The following is a 26,325-nucleotide window of genomic DNA, read 5'->3' as shown; positions in this document are numbered from 1 at the left end:
TTTCCAAACCCTCAAATCTACGAAGAAATTACTCATGCTTCTGCTTCTGGAGAGAATTTTCGTTTGTTAACAATCAAACTTGCTCTGTTAAAGCAGGAACATTCTCTTTAGTAGTTGCAGCACGCGTTTCTATCATTTTGCGTGCTTTATAACTTGCCGTAAGTAATGCTATAAACACAAATAACTGACTGATACACTCAATACTCACAAACTTTACAGATCACCTTTCCCGGCGGTTTCTCGCCCATTTTACACTCTGAAGACTAGCGAGCCAAATGACCAACACCTCCACAAGAAAAACATGCGACCTCTACAACAATTCGTGCTCTGCAACATTGACAAACTGCCCTTGCTGGTACTAAGTTACCAGGTCTACCATTATCCTTAAACCGGATTATTTATTAATCCCTCACACCTACAAATTTTTTTTTTACCTGCACCACTGTGTGTGCGTATTGGCGCTGCTGCTCACGACAGGTAGGAAAATATTAACTAAATGTGTCTCAGTGTCAGTGCCAGCTAGTGGAGCTCTGCTGGAGATATGTTGGCTCGGCTCTATTGCCACTGCCCCACACATTCACAGCATTGTGCTGCTGGAAGCAGTATTGCGGCACAGTGTCCTTTTTAGCTAGAGTGCGTGCAGCAGTTATTCCCGTTAGTATGTCACTGCTACTGCCACCACAGTATTGCCGAACAGATGTCCTGCAGTGGACAGCACTCGCACTGCGTTATTAAGCCAGCTGAATACTGGAGTTCCTGCCCACGACAGGTGGGGGAACATTAGTTAATTTTTTGTTAAACTGCCTGTCCACTGCACTGCTGCCACAACACAAGCAACACATAGAAATATTTTCCACTACCAGATGTTTTAACTTGCTGGCCAACAGATCATTACTGGATCAGCTATATCGCGATTGGGAGCTAAAAACAGGTGTTATAGAGTTTTTATGTCGCCTAGTACGTAAAAAATCGTGTTGGGAGACTTACATATCCCCCTCGTGCCTCGAATAGCATAACAGATCTCAAGTGACGTAACATGGTACAGGCACAGTGATCTTCTCCTTATGCTACCTTGTTCCGGAGCAAACCTTTTTAGAGCAGTTGTAGCCGCTAGTACATCGACGCTGTTTCTACCTCCACAGACAGAAAATTGGGGTGACAAGCCGTAATAGTACCACACTCGCATTGCGGTTAACACACAGTTACAATATTTTTTCGACCTACACCAAAGTGTGTTTACAATACCACCCACGAAATACAAAAAAATATTAATTTTTTCAACTACCTGCCCACACACTGTAGCATTAAAAGAGGTAGGGAAATATTAATTAATATTTTCACACCATTGCGTGCTGGTGCGAAAGTAAACTGCAGGCAATGCAACTCGATATTGGCTCTGTGCTCTAATGTCGCGCCACTGGAAGCAACAATGCTGAAATAAACAGTTATAATAGGAACTATATGAGTTATAATCAATTATAACAGCAACAGTATCGCAGATATATTTGATAAATATTTACTGGCTCTTGCTGCTGCTCTAAATACATTTTTTGCAACACTTGCGATTTTAGAAGACTACTGATGCTGCCAATGCTGGTGGGAAACTGATGCTGCTAGTGCTCAGGCATTTGATAGCATAAAATGTTACTCCACGTGAGTCCCCCGCCACAGGGCGAATCGCGTCGATACTGAAACGCTATCGGATCCCTCAAATGCTATACGAGTGGGGAGGGGGAAGCAGGGGAGAGGAAGTCAGAGAGTGTGGCCGAGACCGAAAGCGCTATTATGTATAATTAAGTTGTTATCTTATCAGGAGTCAGGCGTCAATTTGCAAATCACGTAATAAATGCGCTGGACCACCCATTGTCTCCCTACTGTGTGGCTGGATTGAAGAGTTTTTAGTGAACAGAACACAGCATGTTGTTCTCAATGGAGAGACGTCTACAGACGTTAAAGTAACCTCTGGTGTGCCACAGGGGAGTGTTATGGCACCACTGCTTTTCACAATATATATAAATGACCTAGTAGATGGTGTTGGAAGTTCCCTGCGGCTTTTCGCGGATGATGCTGTAGTATACAGAGAAGTTGCAGCATTAGAAAATTGTAGCGAAATGCAGGAAGATCTGCAATGGATAAGCACTTGGTGCAGAGAGTGGCAACTGACCCTTGAAATAGACAAATGTAATGTATTGCGAATACATAGAAAGATGGATCCTTTATTGTATGATTATATGATAGCGGAACAAACACTGGTAGCAGTTACTTCTGTAAAATATCTGGGAGTATGCGTGCGGAACGATTTGAAGTTGAATGATCATATAAAATTAATTATTGGTAAGGCGGGTACCAGGTTGAGATTCATTGGGAGAGCCCTTAGAAAATGTAGTCCATCAACAAAGGAGGTGGCTTACAAAACACTTGTTCCACCTATACTTGAGTATTGCTCATCAGTGTGGGATCCGTACCAGATCGGGTTGACGGAGGAGATAGAGAAGATCCAAAGAACAGCGGCGCGTTTCGTCACAGGGTTATTTGGTAAGCGTGATAGCGTTATGGAGATGTTAGCAAACTCAAGTGGCAGTCTCTGCAAGAGAGGCGCTCTGCATCGCGGTGTAGCTTGCTGTTCAGGTTTCGAGAGGGTGCGTTTCTGGATGAGGTATCGAATACGTTGCTTCTCCGTACTTATGCCTCCCGAGGAGATCACGAATGTAAAATTAGAGAGATTTGAGCGCGCACGGAGGCTTTCCGGCAGTCGTTCTTCCCGCGAACCATGCGCGACTGGAACAGGAAAGGGAGGTAATGACAGTGACACGTAAAGTGCCCTCCGCCAGACACCGTTGGGGGGAGGGGGGGGGGGGGGCTTGCGGAGTATAAATGTAAATGTAGATGTACTGGAAAGTATATGTTTCACAAGGTGTATAAGCATGAAACCGGAATTTGGTTGCAATAATTACACGTCTGTTGTTTGGAACCAATAAACAGCATTTTATTCAAAATAATCTTCATTGGTTTTTATACATTTCTCCCACCTCTCCGGCAGGCTATGAATGCCACGCCAAAAAAAACAGCTCTTCTTTTGAAGCGAACCAGTCAGCGAGCCATTTTCGTATATTTTCATACATTCAGCGAGAGCGTGCTCCAGTGATGCAAATAGATGATAATCGGACGGAGCCATGTCTGGAGAATAAGACGCATGCTCTAGTATTTCCCAACTGAACGCCTCGATCGTTTCTCTGGCCAGTTTTGCTGTGTGTGATGGGGCGTTATCATGGAGCAATATGACTTTGTGTTGCCTTCTCCCACTTTCCGGTCGTTTTTCCACGTAATGCTCGATTTAAATCGATCATTTGCTCAAAACTCAAACGGCTTTGAGCACTATGGGACTTAAAGTTGAGGTCCCCAGTCCCCTAGAACTGGGAACTAATTTAACCTAACTAACCTAAGGACATGACACACATCCAAGTCCGAGGCAGGATTCAAACCTGAAATCTTTTGATTTGCGTGGTGTCTTTCAGTCAGTTGATGCTGAATCCTTTTTCCCACTTTCTGCACGTTTCCCGTAGCTTTCAACCGAAGAGAAACGGCTTTCTGCATCACATTCAATTGTTCCGCCAATTCCTGTTGAGTTTGAGTATCATCTTCATCCAATAACGCCTGAAATTCGTTGTCTTTGAACTTTTTCGGTAGTTTCCGGCGCTCGTCGTTCCTCACGTCGAAATCACCACTTTTGAATTTTTTGAACCACTCGAAACACTGTGAAAGCCTCGACAAGCATTCGATGCGATTCTGCAGCAGTTTTCTTCAAATGACAAGAGAAATCGTAGTTCATAGGTACAAAACTCGACTTGTTTACGGGTTTCAAACAGATATCGATGTATAGAACTTGTGTTACTCTGTGTTGACATTCGTCGTCAGCCGTTACAGGAAGCAGATGGTGCTGCAGACGCGGTCTCACGGGCCCTACACTGACGGCTAACACCATCTATAGGGAAATTCCCATTTCATACTTCTATAGCTGGTATTCGGAAAACGAGTATGTTTTACTCTTACATCCAGTTCAAAGACACCCCCTTTAAGTGGCTTCTGTAGCGTGTAGCTCATGAAGGAGAAATGACAAATATTTTATAATACAGAAGAACACTATATCACAGTATTTGGCCAGTTTATGACCACTTATAATCTAAGACTAAGGTACAATCGTTTTCTTATTATCTTCCCAGAACTTCTTCATGCCCTGCCTCTATTCATTCGACTTCACCCTCCTAGGATGTGGTTTTCGTCATTGGACAGGAAATCTTCCAGTACTGATCAGTAGCCTGAAATTTTCCCTGTACTGTCTGGTGCCTACTGGGACGTTAAATTTCTTTAAATCCCTTCTTGTCTCTTCCAGCCATCTTGTGTTGTTTTTAAATTTGGAAATAAAATTGAAAATTTTCTTCGTTAGCCTGTTGTCATTCACTCTGTATCCATGATCGTAAAACTTTAGTCTCGTCTTTCTTCCTGTGTCTGTGATTGTTTCTATGTTTCTGTATATACCTTCATTTCTTCTCTTGGTCCAGTTGTTATCTTAGTTCTTTTGTGGTCCTAAAATTTTTCCTTCTTTCTTTTCCATTTCTTCTTGTCCACCTCTTTTATTTAGTGTCAGTAATTCAGATCCGTGAGGCGCCTCCGGTTTAATTACTCTTGCATAATGTTTAATTTTGTCTGGAATGTTACTGATCTTTTATTATATCGGTTTTGGATCAGTCTGTATGCTCGTCCAATTTTCTTCGATCTTTCTTTAGTTGTGGTGTTATCTAATCCATTTGATTGTATTTACTCTCCCAAGCACTTGAACTTCTCAACTCTTCTGATGTTTCTGAGATGTGTTCGTCTATATTTTTCTCCAAGAATATTTAATGTAGACCAATTCTAATAAAAAATTCCATATAACAGCAGTCCAATTTTTATTGGCTGCAGAGTTACACGTGTTAGAATGTAAGTGGAGTAAATGTTCAAAGAAGTTGTTAAAGAAAGACGTACGATTAAGTTCACATATCTAATGAGGTCAATAAATATGACCATTTCTGTTTATACGTGTATATTTTCCGGGAAATGGAAGATTTAAATGGTTTAGCACCTGACAACTAGAATTTATCAGGGATACCACCTTTGTGGAAGAACATACATATTTACTCACCCTCGTAGTCAAAGGAATTTCTTTCGTGTGTAAGTACGTTCGACTCGCTTAAACGATACAGTAGCATTGGTCAACCAATTAGAACCATAGTTTACAAATACGGTTATGTAAACTCAAGCTCAACTTGAACTTCAAAACAAAGATGACAATCAATAATTATCCTTTAGCAACCGCATGCGCAACGAAAACTTACCTCTCTAAACAGCTATATCTCTGTAGCAATTAAAAAAGGGCAAGTCTTATTTGGATTTTCTTATTCGAGTTAAAATACAAGTACTGATTTGCTGTGTGTTTACTTTTTTCTCACAGCTGCCATTGGCGTAGTGATTTTCCGAGCTGCAAAAAGAGGTGATCAACTGTCAAGCTATGGGGGCGGCAAGTTTACAGTTTGCATGAAGGCTGCTTGCCACGTCGGGACCATACAAAATTCCCTGCACTGCGGTCAAGTATAAACAGGAACTACCATATGAAGCATCAATAACGCACGAGAAATTGTCGCCTGGGTAACACTTATAAACCAGGAGTACAATTCATGCACTGGAAGCAGGGAACAACCAAATTCGACTCTCTATGTTACACTTTTATCAAAGTCTAATCGCTAATATGCTGGGGTGTACTACACAGAGACCAAATAAGATCGAAACACAAAAAATTACTTTAACAGAAAATTACAAGGACTGCCATTAGAAAAGTTGTGGGCGTTCGTGCTAAATGAAACAGCAAAAATACTTCTACAGTATAAGCTACGTTACGTACGGCAGTGGGACTACGCGAGCTTTGGCAGTGATTGAATGACATCACGACCCAGCCGTTCCACACTCAGTTATAACCACTTCGGCTTCCTGAACTAATTTGTGTGTCGAAAGTCAATTGACGAAGCCTCTAAGTATGTCTCTCGTAGTAGAAAAATGCCTAACTCCATAGCCTAATGCTCGAATAAATAAAACTAGCAGGATGCAGATATGGCATTGTATGACTCCTTATTTCTGTCAGTATCTGTCAGCCCCAGTGAGATAATGTTTTTAAGTAGCCTGTTTCTCGATACTTTGATACAACAGACTTCTGTTAATATTTTCGTATCTATATATCTTCTGCATCTAAAATTCAGTGTAAATTGGGTTGCAGATTATGGTCTTTGGCGACGTCTGCGGAGTTTCGCTGTTGTTGCTCCTTTACGTGTTTCTAACGCGCACGAGAGCGCATTACTTAAGAGGCATCCAGTTCTTCTCCAAGTTTTCCGCAGTCCACGTATCACGTATTTAGATATTATGTGCTCAGGAACTTATTCCTTAATTCTATGTCAAAGACTGATAGTAACAGAACTCTTTTACTGTAAAATATTTTCCTTGTTTCTTTCCCAAATAACTGTTAGTATGTAATTTGCTTTGGCCAATCTATGTATTATTCTTCTTACATAGCAGATTTCTGTCACTTATTTAGCTACTGTGTTTTCACCAGTTTTGTCTTTTATCCATATTATTTGCTAAAAGATCTGCTCAGCAATTCATCTTCGTAACCTTCCGCCAGAAGGGCTATGTCATCTGCCAACCATAACATCTGTATCAGTTCCCCTTAGCAGCAGGCAGGCAAGTGAGTGGTTCACGTCGATGATTTATCGCCCTCAACCATCTGCCATTTTCAAAGTCGCTCCCCCTTCTCACTGCCTTCGAGATCGATTATCTTATGTAAGGATGGCGGGTTGTTCTCCTATTGGCTGATGTACTGGGCCAATGATTTAAGACCTATCACTTTCAGCCATGTGTCGCCTAAAGTCTAGACCACTTTGGCTGTTATTGGTATAAGCTGTTATCCAATTACAATGATTTAAGACCGAAATTTATTACCCAGTTAGTCAAATTAATGACCCAAAAATGATCAAATGGCACTAAGATTACGAATTTGTAGAATGTTGTATCACGTCACGTTTTTAAAAATGTAGAACGTTTCTGACATCTGTATAGCAGCATTATGGCAAAAAACGCACTGATTGCATCACCAGCGATATGCTAATTATAAAATGACGTAAAATTCAATGAAGTAGGGTAAGACAGCTTGGCTCTGGGGCAATGCATGCTACAGGTGTCAGCCATACACCACCCACAGCAACTGCCATTACGCACATTACGCACGCATCAGGCGACGAGAGGGAAACAATCCTCGCAGAATTCCCGCCCTGCCTCTCGACACCCTGTTGTGAGATCCTCCCAGCCAAGTGTGACTGCACTGTATTAAGTAACTCCGCCACCAGTGACAGCCATCACCCTCAGACGAACAGGCAGCCAGCTTGAATCACCTGACTCAAGTCCAGATGTGTATGGAGAGAGAGCCTGTGCTGCATTCAATATCCTCCTGCGAGATGCAAGCACAATGAGAGATAATTTAAGAGAAATCAGAGCTCACATAGAAAGACTGTGCAATAGACTCATTTTTACATCGGCACTGCTATCTATTAAAGCTCGTCATTCTGCGCACCTTGTAATGTACAAAGTTATAACTACTTCTTAGTGGTTTATCTCATACTTTGTACAGTTAGGTGCTAAAACTCTCCCAGTACTGTTATTTAAGATGTACAAGGGTCATTCACTAATTAAAGAAACAAAATGGTCTGTAGGAAAAAGCGTCTATTTTTACAAAACAATACTTTTTCTAATTGACAACATAATCCCCTTGAACATTTATGCACTTAATCCAACAGATTACAAGCTTTTTTATTCCGGTTGCAAAGAGCTCTTTGTCTAGATGTTTGAACCAATTTCCCACGAACTTTTTCACGTTCTCGTTGTCCTGGAACCTTTTCCCACGTAATGTCTCCTTCAGTGCACCAAAACAAACGGAAATCACTAGGTGCTAAATCGGGACGGTAAGGGGGATGGGACAGTACTCCCCAGCCCATTTTGTTGATGGATTCACGGGGTAGTTGAGCAATATGAGGACCTACGTTGTCTTGCTGGAGAATCACAACTCTTCTCTGAGAGCCACGACGTCTCTCTCTCAAGGATGGCTTCACCTTGTTTAAAAGTAAATCCGAGTAGTATTGGCTGTTCATTGTACGATGCTCTTCGAGATGATCACAAAAAACTGGACCCTCAGCATCCCAAAACACAGTCAGCATGACTTTTCCTGCTGATGCTTGAGTTTTGAATTTTTTCTTGACAGGTGAGTCGGTGTGCTTCCACTCCACGCTTTGTCTTTCTCATTCTGGCTCATAATAGCGAACCAAGGTTCATCACAAGATAAGGAAGTGCTCACCTTCTCTTTCATAACGTTCCTTTAGCTCTGTGCACACTCTCTACCTTGTTTCCTTGTGTAGCCGCGTCAACTCCTTTCGGATTCATCTCGCATATGTTATGCGGTACTTCAGCTATTACAGATAATGTTATGAAGTGTACCAATACTAACGTGAACCTTATCAACTATCATTTCTACAGTCACACGGCGGTCGTCACGAATAATGCCATCAATTCGACTTTCAATTGAGTGAGTTGAAACTGCAACTAGTCCCCCAGAACAGAGTTCGCCAGCGACCGTTTCTGAAATGCTCTACCCACCTGTAAAAATTTGCACGATTCATACAACCTTTACCATAAACTTTAGACACTCTGCAGTATATATTCACTGGTTTCTCGCCTTCAGCGAGTAAAAAACGAATAACAAAACGTTGTTCAACTAATGTGGACGTTTCAAGCGGACTCGCCATCTTGAAATTTATTTTTGAGGTTATAAACAAAACAATGATGATACATTATCTGATCAGGGCTCATACCAGTGATGCCAACTTAAAGCCATAAAAGTACCAAACCTGCCGTACTAACAGTCTTTTCCGCAGACCAATTTGACTCTTTAATTATTGATTGACCCTCGTATATATGCAGACTGAAGCGATAAATTAAAATTTTTTCATTTTAAGTAAGCTTACCATAATATTCTATGTCTCTTGCTGTCACATTACTGTTCCTGCGTAGAAGAAATGGCAGTTTCCTCTTGACACCCTGTCTCGCGGAAATGAGCTTGGAGAATTTATTACACAGATAATTCTCAAAGAAGAAATACACAGCCAACCGGTTGCAGATAACAGTTTAATACATTTACCTATGTTTCGACATCTCCAAGGACGTGTTCCTCGGAATGTAAATGTAAAATCACTATAAAATTCTACATAGAATAATAAGATTGATAGAAACATTGACCAAGTTGAAAACTGTCATAACATAGAAAGGTTACCTACATAAAGTTACATTGCGAGAAGGCAATTGTTAAAGTTTAGAGCAGACATGCTCAAGTCAAAAATTAAAAACGTTCCAGCCTTCGGTACGTACACCTTGCAGGAAACAACACAAACAATCGGCACAGTGACTTACATTGCTGCTTCGAAAACCAGACACAAGTTGCGCCGCCTATGGGGAGCGGACAGTGACATAGGCACATTTAAAAAATGGTTCTGAGCACTATGGGACTTAACATCTTAGCTCATCAGTCCCCTAGAACTTAGAACTACTGAAACCTAACTAACCTAAGGACATCACACACATCCATGCCCGAGGCAGGCTTCGAACCTGCGACCGTAGCAGTCCCGCGGTTCCGGACTGCAGCGCGTAGAACCGCACGGCCACCGCGGCCGGCATAGGCACATTTGAGACATTATAACGGAAGTAATCGAATTAAACAACAGTTAATTATAAAAAATTCAAAGGATGAGAGTTGAACGTATTTTTGAAAATAGAACGTAGTCAAGTAAATGAATTACAAATAAGGGCCATCTTGTATTAGGCTTTACTGAAATGCCCATTACGTAAAATAAAGAGTACTGCAGAACATTTACAGAAACAGCTACATAGTCCAAAATATCCACATAAAGAAAACTTCAGTAGTACACATCTATATGAGGTTTGAAGAAATAGATGTTTCGGAACTAGAGGCAGGAAAACATAGTAAAAAATAAAGGAATCAAAAACCCGTGAGTAGTGGATTAAAGCCATTGAAAAATTTTTTGTTACGTATGTTCGTTGAGATGAGGCCAACGTCCTTAGCAATATTCTTGAAAATCTCCAGCTCTTCGAGTACGTCGAGCCTGTGACCTTTCTTTTCCCCATTTAAGTCGAAATTTCTCCATCACTTTTCGGTTTGCGAGCGGAAATTAAAAGATGGTGAGCAAAAGTGGAAATTTCTCCAATAAATGTTTCTTATACCTGACACTAAAAGATCTTCCAGTTTGTCCTACCTAATAAACAGGAAACGCATCACAAGCGATTTTATAAACTCGTGAAATGTGTATAAGAGCAACTGTGGACTTGAGATTCTGAATAAGGTTTTTCTACAAGCTATGTTAGTAGAGAAGGCAACTTCGAATCCATATTTTTTAACTGGAAGACGATGGATTTTGTAACAAATAGGACCTGAAAAGGGACTCGAAAAAACTTTTTTTATACTCGTTACTGCCAGAAACAGCACTGATGCCTAAAGTAGTCACATTAGTGTCAGTTTTAACTTTGATAATGTTTTCAACTAACGAGGGGTTATAACCGTTACTAAATGCAATAGGTTTTATTGAATTCATGTCATGATTGATCTCGTCTGGTGGCAAAGGTTCAGAAACTGCCAGATCATATACATTAGTTCCGGGAAAGTACTTAGCATTTGTTTGGAACTTTCAATGGTCTTCTCGCAAAAAACCAGCTTCACTTGTGAATTAGAAAATAATGATCGTCGGTTACAGTACTTGGACCATAGTACTGCCATGGACATCGACAGACTTTCTTTCGGTACTTTTCGAGAAGTCACTAAAACAGATCACACCGTGCCCGGCAGTTCAGTACATCCTGATTCCCACGAAAAACCATTTTTCCATTTAGCCATTCATCATGCAATTTATGTACCTTCGTCACGAGATAAACTTAATGATGAGATGAATTTAATTAAAACTAAAAAAAACATTTACGGCCCCTCTTTAGTTGAAAAACGTCTTCAAACTTAAAACTGACGCTTAAGTGACTACTTTAGGCATCAGCTCTGTTTCTGGCAGTAAGGAGTATTGAAATGTTTTTGCGACTCCATTTTAGGCCTTATTTCTTATAGAATTCGTCGCCTTCTAGTTAAAAAGTTGTCTTCTCTACTAACAATAACTTGCAAAAATCTTATTCACAGTCTCAAGTCCACAGTTGCTCCTTTACACAGTTCACAAGTTTATAAAGTCACTTGTGATACGTGTCCTGCTTATTATATACGACAAACTGGAAGATCTTTCAGTGTCAGGTCTAGGGAACATTTATTGCGAAAAGGAGCCACTAAAGTACATAATTCCACTTCTCCTCATCATCTGCTAATTTCCGATCACAAACCGAAAAGTGCTGAAGAAATTTTCATTTTACATAGGGAAAAGATAGGTCACAGGCTCGACGTGATATTTTCAAGAATATTTATTAGAACGATGACCTCATCCTCAACGAACGTCACAAATACGTAACAATTTTTTTTTCAATGGCTTTAATCCACTCATCGCGGATTTTTGATTCCTTTATTTTTTACTATGTTTTCTTGCCTCTAGTTCCGAAAGATCTTTTTCTTCAAATTTCGTATAAATGTGTACTACTAAAGTAATACAGCATACAGCGATGCAATTGTAATTTGTAATGGGCGCAGTAATTTTATAAATAATCCTGAAGTGTTCGAACCGACATTTTACTTCCAGTACAAAAGTGATATAGAATTTTTTGCTGTAACATAGCACTGTATGGAGAAAAAATATGACAGTTCCGTTTGCCTGTCTGTAACCGAGAATACAATCATAAATTCTAATTATGTTATGAAAATCGATTTTGACGCCAAAATCGTTACTTTCGGTACAAAGTCATTGATGTAGAGTCCAACCTGATGACGAAGATCTTTTTAAAAAATTTCTAACGTCTTAATAGTTTACCGTTACCAAGTTCGGTCCTATACTTTTACAGAGTATGGAGGAAATTCCTGGTGCCACACATTTATAAAGCTAGTAATATGTTGTTTGGATTGGTTTAAGTCAGTCTGACATATTGGTTCTTTGTCTTAAGACATATAGAGTAACATTGGTTGTGGAAACCAATCCTAATTTGGTAATATCTACATTTCATGGTATCGTGGACTCTAATTTCCAGGACTGCAAAAAGTATACGCTCCTCCAGCTTTAACATGACACTTCTGTGTAACATTTATATCGTCTTTGTTTTAGTCTTTGTTAACAATCAATGTAGTGTAAATTAAAACTGCAGGGAGACAGAACATACGTGGGCTATGTTTTATGTGCAACAGTTAGCTACATCCTCCAGCTACTTCCCTATATACTCAGCGCTCCGAGTTAGCCATTTGTCGTAGTTTTGTACGAACTTTCCAATACCCTCGTCGTAGAAGGCAGTGGTTGAATTTCCAAAAATACTGAAACCCGTATTATTTTAAATATCTGATTGAGAAACCAAATACCAATTTTCGGAGGTCAAAACTGCCTTAATAGCGACATGTTTTCAAAGATCTTTCATCCCCTACTTCACCCACTTAGGTGTGGAATTTCGAGTAATCCCTTCTTAAACGATGCCTGTAGTTTAAGATCCACACCCTCTTCAATTTTCAGGTGTCTGATCTTAGCAGTTTGGGCTGGGCGATGAAGAGTCAGTGAATCAGACTGGCACTCTTTCACCCCCTAGGGGGTTTGATTCCTAAAAACAGTGAAACATTCATTTTTTTCAGTTCTAGCAGACAAGCCAAATTCAGATTTTGATAGATTTAGCTTTAAAAATGCTTTCATAAAGAAATATTTCATGAAACATTCGTCCCCTATTCACCCCCTTAGGGACTGAATTTCCAAAACCAATGAAACATTTATTTTTTTTAAATTTATAACCGAGAAATCAAATACCAATTTTCATAGATGTAGCCTTTGAACACACTTCAGTATATATTTAATAATGATTTATTTAAAAAAAGTTTCACTCACTATTTCACACCCAAAGGAGTTAAATTTCCAAAAATGCTGAAACACTTATTTCTTTATTTCTGACCAGAAGGAAAATACCAATTTTCGTATATCTAGCTTCAAAACTGTCTTAATAGCGACATATCTTCAAAAACCCTTTCATTCCCTATTTCGCCCCCTTAGGGGCGGAATTTCGAAAAATCCCTCCTTAAACGAAGCATACAGTACCCTCTGCAAATTTCAAGTTTCTATCCTTAGTGGTTTGGACTGGGCCATGATGAGTCAGTGACTCTGTGAGTGAGTGAGTCAGTCAGGACATTGCCTTTTATATATAGAGATTATCAACATACGAGAAAGTAAAAAGTAGGCGACACCCTTCTTAGGTGGTCATAGGGTGAGATTTTTGTAAGAATTAATAAGCACACAGCTGTATTTAAGAAAGGTAAAGTCAGTTCACTCACATACGTCGTACTAACATTGTAGTGCAGTATACCCTCACCATAATCCATGTGTTTAAGTGTGTATAAGTGGTACTTTGACACCTAGCATTGTATTGACAGAGGTTTTTTCTGGGATACGTTTTAGGAAGTAGAACAAACACTCTGTAAATTCTCTGGCTGAGTGGGGAAATGGAAATTGTGTTGAATGCTACAGAAACGAAGTTGCACGTTGCGTGGTAACGAATAATAATACAAATATTCCTGTGCAAAATCTTTATAAATTACTTCATATACGAGTATATTCAAACACATTATATAGAAAAAAGAGATATGAACGAGCAATATAGGGTATCAGCATTTACTGTAAATACTAATTAAAAATGGTCACAAGTTGGTAAATTTGCCTTAGAATGGTGAATTCGGGGGTGTTTACTACAGTAGGATATATACGAAAGAACTGTTTATAATCTTCCATTTCTGTTTCTATCTTCTTGATAAAGGAATGGTTACACACACATCAAAAAAAGTTTTGCATCATCACGGTTCCCAGAACTCCTGAAGATAGACGTTGGCTGTGGATATTGTATCACAGACACAGTCCCATTGACTGTTCAGAGATGTCACTAAACCCGCCCAAAGATGTAAGCAACCACGCATGAGCAGCGCTTATTAGACGGAGGGGGTCCGATAGCAGGAAGGAGGTACACGGCTCGTGTTGTCTGTAGTTCAACCATGCCTAGACGGTCAGTATCGCGGTTCGATCACGTCCGCCTTGTTACTTTGTGCCAGGAAGGGCTCTCAACAAGGGAAGTGTCTAGGTGTCTCGAAGTCAACCAAAGCGATGTTGTTCGGACATGGAGGAGATACAGAGACAGGAACTGTCGATGACATGCCTCGGTCAGGCCGCGCAAGGGCTACTACTGCAATGGATGACCGCTACCTACGGATTATGGGTCGGAGGAACCCTGACAGCAACGCCACCATGTTGAATAATGCTTTTCGTGCAGCCACAGGACATCGTGTTACGACTCAAACTGCGCAATAGGCTGTATGATGCGCAACTTGATTACCGACGTCCATGGCGAGGCCCATCTTTGCAACCACGACACCATGCAGCGCGGTACAAATGGGCCCAACAACATGTCAAACGGACTGCTCAGGATTGGCATCACGTTCTCTTCACCGATGAGTGTCGCATATGCCTTCAACCAGACAATCGTCGGAGACGTGTTTGGAGGCAACCCGGTCAGGCTGAACGCCTTAGGCACACTGTCCACCGAGTGCAGCAAGGTGGAGGTTCCCTGCTGCTTTGTGGTGGCGTTATGTGGGGCCGACGAACGTCGCTGGTGGTAATGGAAGGCGCCGTAACGGCTGTACGATACGTGATTGCCATCCTCCGACCGACAGTGGAGCCATATCGGCAGCATATTGGCGAGGCACATCTTGTGAATGACTTCCTTCACGATAACGACATCGCTCGACCAGAGTGGCCCGCATGTTCTCCAGACATAAACCCTGTCGAACATGCCTGGGATAGATTGGAAAGGGCTGTTTATGGACGACGTGACCCACCAACCACTCTGAGGGATCTGCGCCGAATCGCCCTTGAGGAGTAGGACAATATGGACCAACAGTACCTTGATGAACTTGTGGATAGTGTGCCACGACGAATACAGGCATGCGTCAATGCAAGAGGATGTGCTACTGGGTATTGGAGGTACTGGTGTGAGCAACAATCTAGACCACCACCTCTGAAGATCTCGCTGTATGATGGTACAACATTCAATGTGTGGTTTTAATGAGCAATAAAAATGGTGGAAATGATATTAATGTTGCTCTCTATTCCAATTTTTTGTACAGGTTCCGGAACTCTCGGAACTGAGGTGATGCAAAACTTTATTTGATGTGTGTATTATATCAACAGTTGGTGGATTGGACATCGTTCATTTCGTTATTGCACAGGTCTTTTGAAAAAGGCATATAAGTTGTTGTTAATCCCACAAATAGTTATCTCATAGGTTTTAAGAAAGAGGCAGACTTAACCTGGTCGCTATTAAGGAATTTATTATTTTAATGCAGTTGATGTGGAAAACCAGAAATGGAAGAGATCCAGGTCAAAAAAGAAGAAATGAGATATTTGGGGAACACAGCTGCCATGAAGGAAAACTATTAACTGCTACTCGAAAAAGAGCAGGTCTTCACCAACATGCAAGTAAGGTTTAAATATTACTCTATACACAGTATAAGACAAAATCTGGATACGAATTGTTGATACGATATATCTGCACTTACGTTTGTATTGTCTCGTTGTCACTGTAGGCTTGTACCATGGGAAGCAAGGATAGGATGTTGTTTGGTGTCCGGTATCCTCTTTCTATAACGCAAACTGCACACATGTATTAACAGGGTTCTCTATTCATATGAACAAGAAATTACTTAGCTTAGGACAGTGTCCAGGTGTTGTGGTAAAGCTATTTCGTAATAGTTCATGTTAGTCTCACTGTTGGTAAAGTACAAAGTCCACTGTGTACACTGCTCTGGCCGCTAGGTACTGACTGAACTACAGGCTGAGCTAACTGTGACTGTGACTACAACTGGGCTGCGACTGAAGACTCGACTCGTTGACTCACTGGATGACTGACTGGGCCCTCCGGTCCGTGGTGGCGATCTAGATACCGACGGTCGAGAGGGCGTTGGTGGCGCGTTGTTTGCGAGTCTGTCGTTGGCCTCTCTCCTGACAGACACGTTGCTTGTGCGCACTATCGATATTCTCGCAGCCTCTTTGCCGCTTGTTGTGCTGGCGGCATCTTATGCCAGCACACTTACAGTAACTATTAATGGTGAGTGATCACACGTTGGTGTAATTGTCAAAAATTATGGGTTAAAAGGTGCTTACTACCTTAGGGGATATGCGATAAAACTCTATTGATAAACCTCCATTCCCAGATTGATCTGTTTAAAAAATCCAGGAAATAAAAAGCAAAATTAAAAGATGAAGTGATACAAGTGATGATCGAAGGGATTGTGTTGTTAAAAAGTTTACAGATACCAGTGACTGTATTGTGGCCCCTATTTCGATAGAATAAGACGTGGGACTCTTCATGCACATCGATCAGGAGTCCTGAAGATGGCGTAGTGCAATACAAAAACCGCTAGAACAAATAAAATAAGATTGGAAATACAGACAGCTGAAGGCGTTTTTGATTTGTCATTTTTAGTCTTCCAAAGGGTTAACAACATCATTTAATTCCCTGCATAGTACACCTGTTAAAACTTTTTGACTTGTACCACACCGTTCCATATCATCTGGTAAGAAATGCTTTGTGATGTGGGAGTAGCACGCCAAAGGCAACTAATATTCGATTCCGTTACTGTACAAGAAGTCTGTAATATAACTATTATATAGTTGCCTAGACCTATAAATCAGAACACTTCACAATTCCCCCTTTACTAATATTGCACTGATATATAGATACACTTACAAAAAGCAGTACACAGTGGATGTAATATTATAGTGCACAGATGTGAAATCAGTCCTGGAATGCCATATGTCGATGTCCGACAACTCTGAGGCTCATCTATGTACCAGGCAAATGGTCATAAATCCCTCAACATGTCACCTAGAGACCCTAAGTTACAATTCGTTAACTAGCGAGACCTCATTCCATGCCCTTGGAGAAAACACATGACAGCCATTATTTAAAGATTAATTAGTCGCTTCCTAAGTACCAGTGTATGCCTCCATAACTGCTCATTTAGTTTATCACAACAGTTGTTTAAATAACAGCATTGGAATGGCTGTTACTGCCTAATTGTACAGAGTTTGAGATCGCTTTCCTAATCTCATGTAGTAGAGTTCTTAGTTGTAACTGTGTACATTACAAGGTGGAGAGAATGACGAGTTTTAGTATATAGCGTAGCCATCAGAAAAAATTTATGTATTACACAGCTAAACCTTTCTATGTAAGCTCTGATTTCTGTAAAAGCATCTATGCAAATGTGCTGCTATGTCGCGGGAGCATGTTAAATGAAATACACGCTGTCTCACTGTACATATCTAGATGTCAGCCAGGTGATTTGAGCTGGCCAGCGCTGTATGGCATCTGTCACTGGGAGACAGAATTGTTTTATATAACATGGTCTCACCGGGTTGGGAGTGTCTCACGAGAGGGTGACGAGAGACATGTGCAGAGCCACTGTCGGGATTCCTTCCCTCTGGCCCCTGCAAGTGTAGCGCAGCTTCCAGCAAGTGGTGCACGGCCGCCCTTGCGGCATGCAGTGTCTCGCATGGCCAGCGGTTGCGGCGGCGGGAGTAGGCCTACAGCGCTGGCTGAGTTGGTGCAGTGCAGCACAGGATGAGATTATTTAACTACTGGTGACCAATTGCCGAAAAATACAAAAGATCCCAGAGCTTGAAGGGCTCCTAAAAAGCAATGGAGTCACGTAATATTGGTACAGGAAACCAGATAAAACAATTAACTGACAGCATTGAGGTCCTTGTAGTAACTCTGAGCGTACATTGAAGGTCTGCCTAACGGGAAATGGAGGTGATGTATTTATTGCAGTAGAGAAAAACTCAAAATCACTTAGGTAGGAACAGAAGTTGAATGCGAAACTGTTTGTACGAATATCGTGATCAAGGGCGGGCATAAACTTATAATTGGTTTCTTCTATCGACCATCAGACTTAAAATCCCACCCTCAAATGTGTAAGAGGAGGAAAGCATTTTAATTACCACTGACGCTGGGAGAGAATAAAATATACTGTTTTTTATAGTTATGTCTATAATTGGACAGTAGTAATAGTGAATTCTCAATCATACCATCGGAGCAACTTAATAGTTTGGGCCTCTACCAGTCACAAGTACGATGACGACTGAAAACGAGAAAATTTCAGTCACAGTTAATAAAGGTTCACATAATAACTTAGCTGCTCCATATGATGACTCTCTCACTGCCTCTGACTGTCTCGTTTTACATGTCTCTTCCTTACTGACTGACTTATTGACTTCCTACTGCCCCATTGCTCATGCGCCATTCCCTTTTATATAAAACAAAACAACTGGATACATTCTTAACTGTAAGATTTAAAAAATAATAATTAAAAGTCATTAGATGATTTTCGTTACTTACATCAGAAAGTGGGCAACATTTTCTGATATTCAATTTGGAACAGTGTACTTAATTTCATATGCAATTTCAATGAGTTTTACAGTACAACACTCCAAATTACATTTTAGTTAACTATAAACAAATCACTTTGAATAAAATATTGTTATGGGTATTTTGGATAATTCTCAAATAGAGCTATCATCTTTAATAATCGTAATGTATAAACATCATAGCTTTTCAGAAATACGAGAGAAGTAAATTTTCAAAAATTATGTGGTGCAACGTTGCTGACAGTTCATATCACGAAACTTCAAAATTGTATTATTATCAAACGGCTTACTCCTCTTAGTTGCTAATTTAAACTGGGCAACATATTAATGCGAAATTTAATTTGAGGCAGTAAACTCATATGTACAGTTTTTTAAAGGTCAGTTTACTACTTGAACTGTGTGTAGAATAACAGTATTAAGTCCAAAAACTTAAAAATTCGAGCTAAATTGACCTCTTCAGAGAGTGTTGACATCAGGAAGGAATTTCAGATAGGGATGTGAAGGTGGTCCCATTTCAGACTCAGCCCTAGATGCAAACAAAAATTTTGGTGAAGTTTTCTGTTCACGATTGCATATCTACCACAAGTACGTTGTCATCACTGGAGAAGACTTTAATTCTCAAACAATATATTGAAACAATTAAATTTTCGTAAGCGGTGAGAATGAGATAATCTTGCAAAACAATGCTAAGTTAATTCTCTAAAAACTGCTTAGAACAGATACTTTTGAAGCCACTCGTAACGGAAATATATCCAATGGCAACAAATAGACCTGATCTTAATGAGGATTTCCGCACTGACTGTGACCGTGAGGCAGTTCTAACGATGATTACCAAAGTACAAAGAGCAACTAAGACATGAAGAAAGATTAATATGTTCAGTAAGCGATGTGAAGAGGCAATAATGTCGTATCTCAAGAAAACCAAAAAAAAAAATGTACACTCTGCGTTTTACCTGTCAGCAGCACTGTTATATTTCACTATAGAGTGGAACTGGGCCCGACATCGAAATTACGGTTGTTGTGAGAGGCTGATATGTAATATAACCTGAGGTCTAGGTTACGTTCGACGGCGAATATTCGGATGGGAGTTGGCGAAGCCAACGAATGTGAATGCCAAACAAAGTTTTTTATAACAGTCTAATATTTACGTCTGCGCTACGTTTAAACACAATGCACTTTTCACCACAAAATCTAAATGTGCAAAGCAAATTCATAAAACGCATATTAGATAATGGACAAGGCTCCAGTGAGTGTTATATTATCTCGTACACGAACTATGAAAAACGAAAGGGAGGTCCACTATGTAATTTTTACCAAATGTTTAAAAGTAAGGTATCATAAGATGGATAATTTTCTTTAACACTACAATACAAGGGTAGTCTTTTATGTGCATCTTCATGTATTGTGCTAAACTACTCCTGATGTCAACTTCTAATTGAGAAGTTCACATTCTTTTCGCTTGAATATCACATACCCAAGCTTTTCTCAATAAGTACATGGCATAAAATTTAGGGGTATGCGGGTGTCTTTAACAAGGGGAGAACGGAATTTTCATTATTCACTAACAGTGATTTCACATTTACTTATCACCCCCTTCAGATTGCATAACGACTTGAATGACTCACTGCTGAAACACTAAGTTTGCACACTTTACAGGTGAGAACAAATCGCTTCCATTGTACTGACACAGTTACTGACTAGACATACCAGTTAGCAGATATATAGGGTGACCCAGACATGTTACGATAAACTTAGAGGGCTTGTAGAGGCTGTCTTGAAGAACAAATCTAAGATAGGAACTGTCTCCAGAAACGTCATCCAACGACGCTACAAACCGTCGAGGTCATATGCGCAGGTGTCTGCCTGTATAGCATTATTTTTTTTAAGTTATTGTCTTTTGGGATGTGCTCATCTCATAAGTGGAGCGTCAGTGATGACGATACTAATGTAAGGACGACACAACACCCATTTCCCGAGCGAAGAAAATCTCTAACCCGGCCAGGAATTCAAATCAGGTCCATTCGCTTGGCAATCCCGTTCTGACTGCGCAACAGCCAAGGCGGACAGGTCGTCGGACGCAAACATGACTTTATACGCTGACGGGCCATTGGGGCAATGTCTCGCGATGTTGTCGGTTATTCAGCGATAGTGACTGATTGTGACGGTCGCCAGTGGAGAAGATGGGGGTAGCTGTTGCATATACAGGCCTTGTCTGCTTTGAATGCAGTGCTCTGTTGCTTTGGTGTATGACGGTTTTGGACACGGGTTTCCATCTGCAGTTTGTGTTCTCTTGTAAACGCAAAAACATAGATTTTAGATGGTTCTAGGTGAAAAACATACTGCAGATGGAATCCCCTGTCTGAAACTGTCATCCACTGGAGTAATAGGGCATCGCATTCATAAGAGACGAGGCATCCTGCCAGCAGCTAACTCCATCTTCTCCACTGGGTACATCGAGCGAGGTGGCGCAGTGGCTAGCACACTGGACTCGCATTCCGGAGGACGACGGTTCAATCCCGCGTCCGGCCATCCTGATTTAGGTTTTCCGTGATTTCCCTAAATCGCTCTAGGCAAATACCGGGATGATTCCTTTGAAAGGGCACGGCCGACTTCCTTTCCCGTCCTCTCCTAATCTGATGAGACCGATGATCTCGCTGTCTGGTCTCCTCCCCCAAAACAATCCAATCCAATCAAATGGCTCTGAGCACTATGGGACTTAACATCTGAGGTCATCAGTCTCGGCCGGCCGGAGTGGCCGTGCGGCTCTAGGCGCTACAGTCTGGAACCGAGCGACCGCTACGGTCGCAGGTTGGAATCCTGCCTCGGTCATGGATGTGTGTGATGTCCTTAGGTTAGTTAGGTTTAATTAGTTCTAAGTTCTAGGCGACTGATGACCTCAGAAATTAAGTCGCATAGTGCTCAGAGCCATTTGAACCAGCCATCATCAGTCCCCTAGAACTTAGAACTACTTAAACCTAACTAACCTAAGGACATCACACACGTCCATGACCGAGGCAGGATTCGAACCTGCGACCGTAGCGGTCACGCGGTTCCAGACTGAAGCGCGTAGAACCGCACGGCCACACCGGCCGGCCCAATCCAATCCACTGGGTATAGTGGCAAGCAGTAGCAATCGCTCAATAACAAACAATACTGTTTTGGTCTGTCGGTGTACAAAGTCACATTTCTGCCGAAGGGGTGGCCTAGTGGCAGACACCGACGCTCTGTAACGTCGCTGGATGGCGTTTCTGAAAACAGATTCCTATCCTCGATTTGTTCCTCAAGACAACCTTTACAACCTCTCGAAGTCTGTCGCCAAATTTGTGGGACACCCTGTCCTTGCCAGTGTGTATTAACTGTTACTTGTGACAAATCACAGTGTACCATCTACGGTGATAAATCTCAGAAATCGCATTTTAACTTTGGAGAACTGAGGGGGAATACAGGGATACAAGTAGCAAATTCGTAAAACGTCCTTCTAAACTGTGACAAATAACACCTAAAAATCGCAGTTGCCGAAATCTTTGGGACCGGCAGCCAGAGTTCAGCCGGCAGCGTGTGAGCAGAGTGCGTTCTCGTGCCGCAGATGCCCGGCGTGGTGCCGTCGGGGAGGCGCGCGTCGGCGCCGCACCTGCTGCGCCACCTGCGCCAGATCTTCCCGGCGACGCGCCGCCTGCAGCGCGGCGGCCCCACCTACATCGGGCTCGACGTGCTGGACGAGCTGCCTCCCCGCGAGCAGCTGCTCGTGCTGTTGCGGCGCGTGCGCCACAACTACCGCCTCTTCCTAGACGACTCCACCGTAGCCGCCATCAACACGGTGAGTACGAACAGCCTGCGCACCCACCTGCCATTGTGCCGATCGTTTCGGTACTCGAGAGCACCGAACGGTCTAGTACTCGAATTAAGAGTCCCATCATTATTCACTATGCATTTCGGTAGCGATACCGTTCGGGTCTAGAGAACCGGAGCGCTGTCGTCGGTTCGCGTCGCTCAAGCCAATCAAATGCAAGCGGTCGCACATCCGCGCATGCGCACTGCAGCGCGCACAGCGCCACGAACACAAAGCTGCTAGCAGACGACACAGGCGCGCTATTCTTCGCAGTGCCGAGCATGCGTTTTCGCAGTACGAAGTGTTGCTATTTAAAATACGAACGGAAATGTCGGTCGAAAATGAGGTTAGTAGGTTCACAGTTCAATGACACCGAAAGAGCTTTAAGGATTGCTATTGTGATTGTCGTTTACGGGTATTTTACTTGAAACAAAAACAGCAACCCTGGGTATGGAGAGGCACTTATTATTGAACAGTTTTGGCCAGTATTTGTAGCCCATATTTGCCTCCTCGTTAACAGTATCAGGCGTGGTATATCCATTTCCATGATTCTCAGCTGAAATGCATAGAAATTTTTACAGTTTCCCCGACCGCATGTTTCCATGCATACATACAGGGTGTTTCAAAAATGACCGGTATATTTGAAACGGCAATAAAAACTAAACGAGCAGCGATAGAAATACACCGTTTGTTGCAATATGCTTGGGACAACAGTACATTTTCAGGCGGACAAACTTTCGAAATTACAGTAGTTACAATTTTCAACAACAGATGGCGCTGCAGTCTGGGAACTCTATAGTACGATATTTTCCACATATCCACCATGCGTAGCAATAATATGGCGTAGTCTCTGAATGAAATTACCCGAAACCTTTGACAACGTGTCTGGCGGAATGGCTTCACATGCAGATGAGATGTACTGCTTCAGCCGTTCAATTGTTTCTGGATTCTGGCGGTTCACCTGGTCTTTCAAGTGTCCCCACAGAAAGAAGTCACAGGGGTTCATGTCTGGCGAATAGGGAGGCCAATCCACGCCGCCTCCTGTATGTTTCGGATAGCCCAAAGCAATCACACGATCATCGAAATATTCATTCAGGAAATTAAAGACGTCGGCCGTGCGATGTGGCCAGGCACCATCTTGCATAAACCACGAGGTGTTCGCAGTGTCGTCTAAGGCAGTTCGTACTGCCACAAATTCACGAAGAATGTCCAGATAGCGTGATGCAGTAATCGTTTCGGATCTGAAAAATGGGCCAATGATTCCTTTGGAAGAAATGGCGGCCCAGACCAGTACTTTTTGAGGATGCAGGGACGATGGGACTGCAACATGGGGCTTTTCGGTTCCCCATATGCGCCAGTTCTGTTTACTGACGAAGCCGTCCAGGTAAAAATAAGCTTCGTCAGTAAACCAAATGCTGCCCACATGCATATCGCCGTCATCAATCCTGTACACTATATCGTTAGCGAATGTCTCTCGTGCAGCAATGGTAGCGGCGCTGAGGGGTTGCCGCGTTTGAATTTTGTATGGATAGAGGTGTAAACTCTGGCGCATGAGACGATACGTGGACGTTGGCGTCATTTGGACCGCAGCTGCAACACGGCGAACGGAAACCCGAGGCCGCTGTTGGATCACCTGCTGCACTAGCTGCGCGTTGCCCTCTGTGGTTGCCGTACGCGGTCGCCCTACCTTTCCAGCACGTTCATCCGTCACATTCCCAGTCCGTTGAAATTTTCCAAACAGATCCTTTATTGTATCGCTTTTCGGTCCTTTGGTTACATTAAACCTCCGTTGAAAACTTCGTCTTGTTGCAACAACACTGTGTTCTAGGCGGTGGAATTCCAACACCAGAAAAATCCTCTGTTCTATGGAATAAACCATGTTGTCCACAGCACACGCACACGTTGTGAACAGCACACGCTTACAGCAGAAAGACAACGTACAGAGTGGCACACCCACAGACTGCGTTGTCTTCTATGTCTTTCACATCACTTGCAGCGCCATCTGTTGTTGAAAATTGTAACTACTGTAATTTCGAAAGTTTGTCCGCCTGAAAATGTACTGTTGTCCCAAGCATATTGCAACAAATGGTGTATTTCTATCGCTGCTCGTTTAGTTTTTATTGCCGTTTCAAATATACCGGTCATTTTTGAAACACCCTGTACTAACGATAGCGTTTTTTACTGTATTCTGCAGATTGTCGTAAATTCCACATTATGTCATCTTATTTTGATTCACACTGACATCGTGTTTTGGATTTTCGTTTCCCAAAATGAGTTAGGAATAGTGTGTAGTACCACATTGCACTAAAACACTATAAAAACACCCGAAAAATTGATTGAGAATTTCAAAGAATAAGAAGATAAACAGAATGTGGTTATAACTCGCTCCTAGAGATCCAAATGATTAAGTAGCCCATTTCCCTATATGATACGTCAACAATTTCGCTCTTAAAATCAAAATTGAAAAAAAAAACGCGTTTTCGAGTGTTCTTGCAGTTCGTCGAAGTTTATAACATGCATCTCATGAATGAAAATGTTTCGTATATGGTGCTACAGTCTAAAATTATTACGGCGGAGATCTTTCATCTCTGTTTACTGTTGTTGAGGATTCGATCGCAGATAAAGACTTGTGACAAGCAAGATTATGAAGATGACTTCTGCTAGTTACACTCCCAGTAATTTAAGTTGTGCTCTTAGATTCCTGTCTAAACGCATACTCGGAAATCGCTACATATTCGGAAAAAATGGTGAATTATTTCTGACAACAAAAAATATAAAGGTCACTGTCGGTTGTTAAACTCACGGCAATTTCATCTCCAACAATTTCATATTTCGTATTTTAAAACACACATAAATCACGAAATCATTACTGAGGAAGTGCGCTCTTACATGTAAGTAATGTTGCAGTAAAATCTTAACTTACACGAATAACAATATCTCAGAACGTGTTGTATACATGAAGAGGAAAGAAAAACTGTTGCACCCATCCGTGGACGAACCCATGTCCTTACATTAGAAATGCTAAACAACAACTACGGGTGGCTGAATTCTTGTACTATTGCGGAGGAATGTAGGCTGACTTTGTTGCCAAACGATGCTGTGTAAGCCAGAAATGCGTAATAGTTTGTCTTCACATAATTGCTTTCCATTGTTACACGTTTTGATAATTGCTAACTAAACCATTTGTGGGAAAAAGTACACAAAGTCACTAGTAACGTCAGTTCACACTCATGTAATATACGTAAGCAGAACCAATGTCTCGCTATTTAATGATCTTGCTATTTAATAATCTTTAAACTCTTATTTGCATTAAAATAACACATATTTTGAGAGAATATTGACCGAAAACGTTTTCTTTTTGGAAGTATTCGTTCGCAGTAACAACCTAACCAAACCATATTTCTAACAAAGGAAAATGGTCTATTATGAACTCACTTTCCAACCAGATGCGTCCTCTGGTGATTCTTTAGTAACACAATCACTAAATCCAAAGGTAAAACCACTAAATATGTTTAAAATAACAAATTATAGGCGTACATAAACCACAGCTCACTGATCGACAGGGCCACGCCGAAATCCAAAACCTCTCGGTACAATTGTCGTAAAATCGGTGGGAGGACCGTTCGGTAACAGGTCTCAGAAGCTTACTGAATAGGATATTTCGATAAAGAACCTAAAATGACGTCACTACCGAAACGAACCAACTGCACTGATCGATATGAACGATACAGAATAGGGCCCCTGGACACCACCATGTACTACATCAATTGCCTCTTC

This window comes from Schistocerca serialis, chromosome 9, assembly GCF_023864345.2.
Source record: "Schistocerca serialis cubense isolate TAMUIC-IGC-003099 chromosome 9, iqSchSeri2.2, whole genome shotgun sequence".
Taxonomy (NCBI): domain Eukaryota; kingdom Metazoa; phylum Arthropoda; class Insecta; order Orthoptera; family Acrididae; genus Schistocerca; species Schistocerca serialis.
This window is presented reverse-complemented; position numbering follows the sequence as displayed.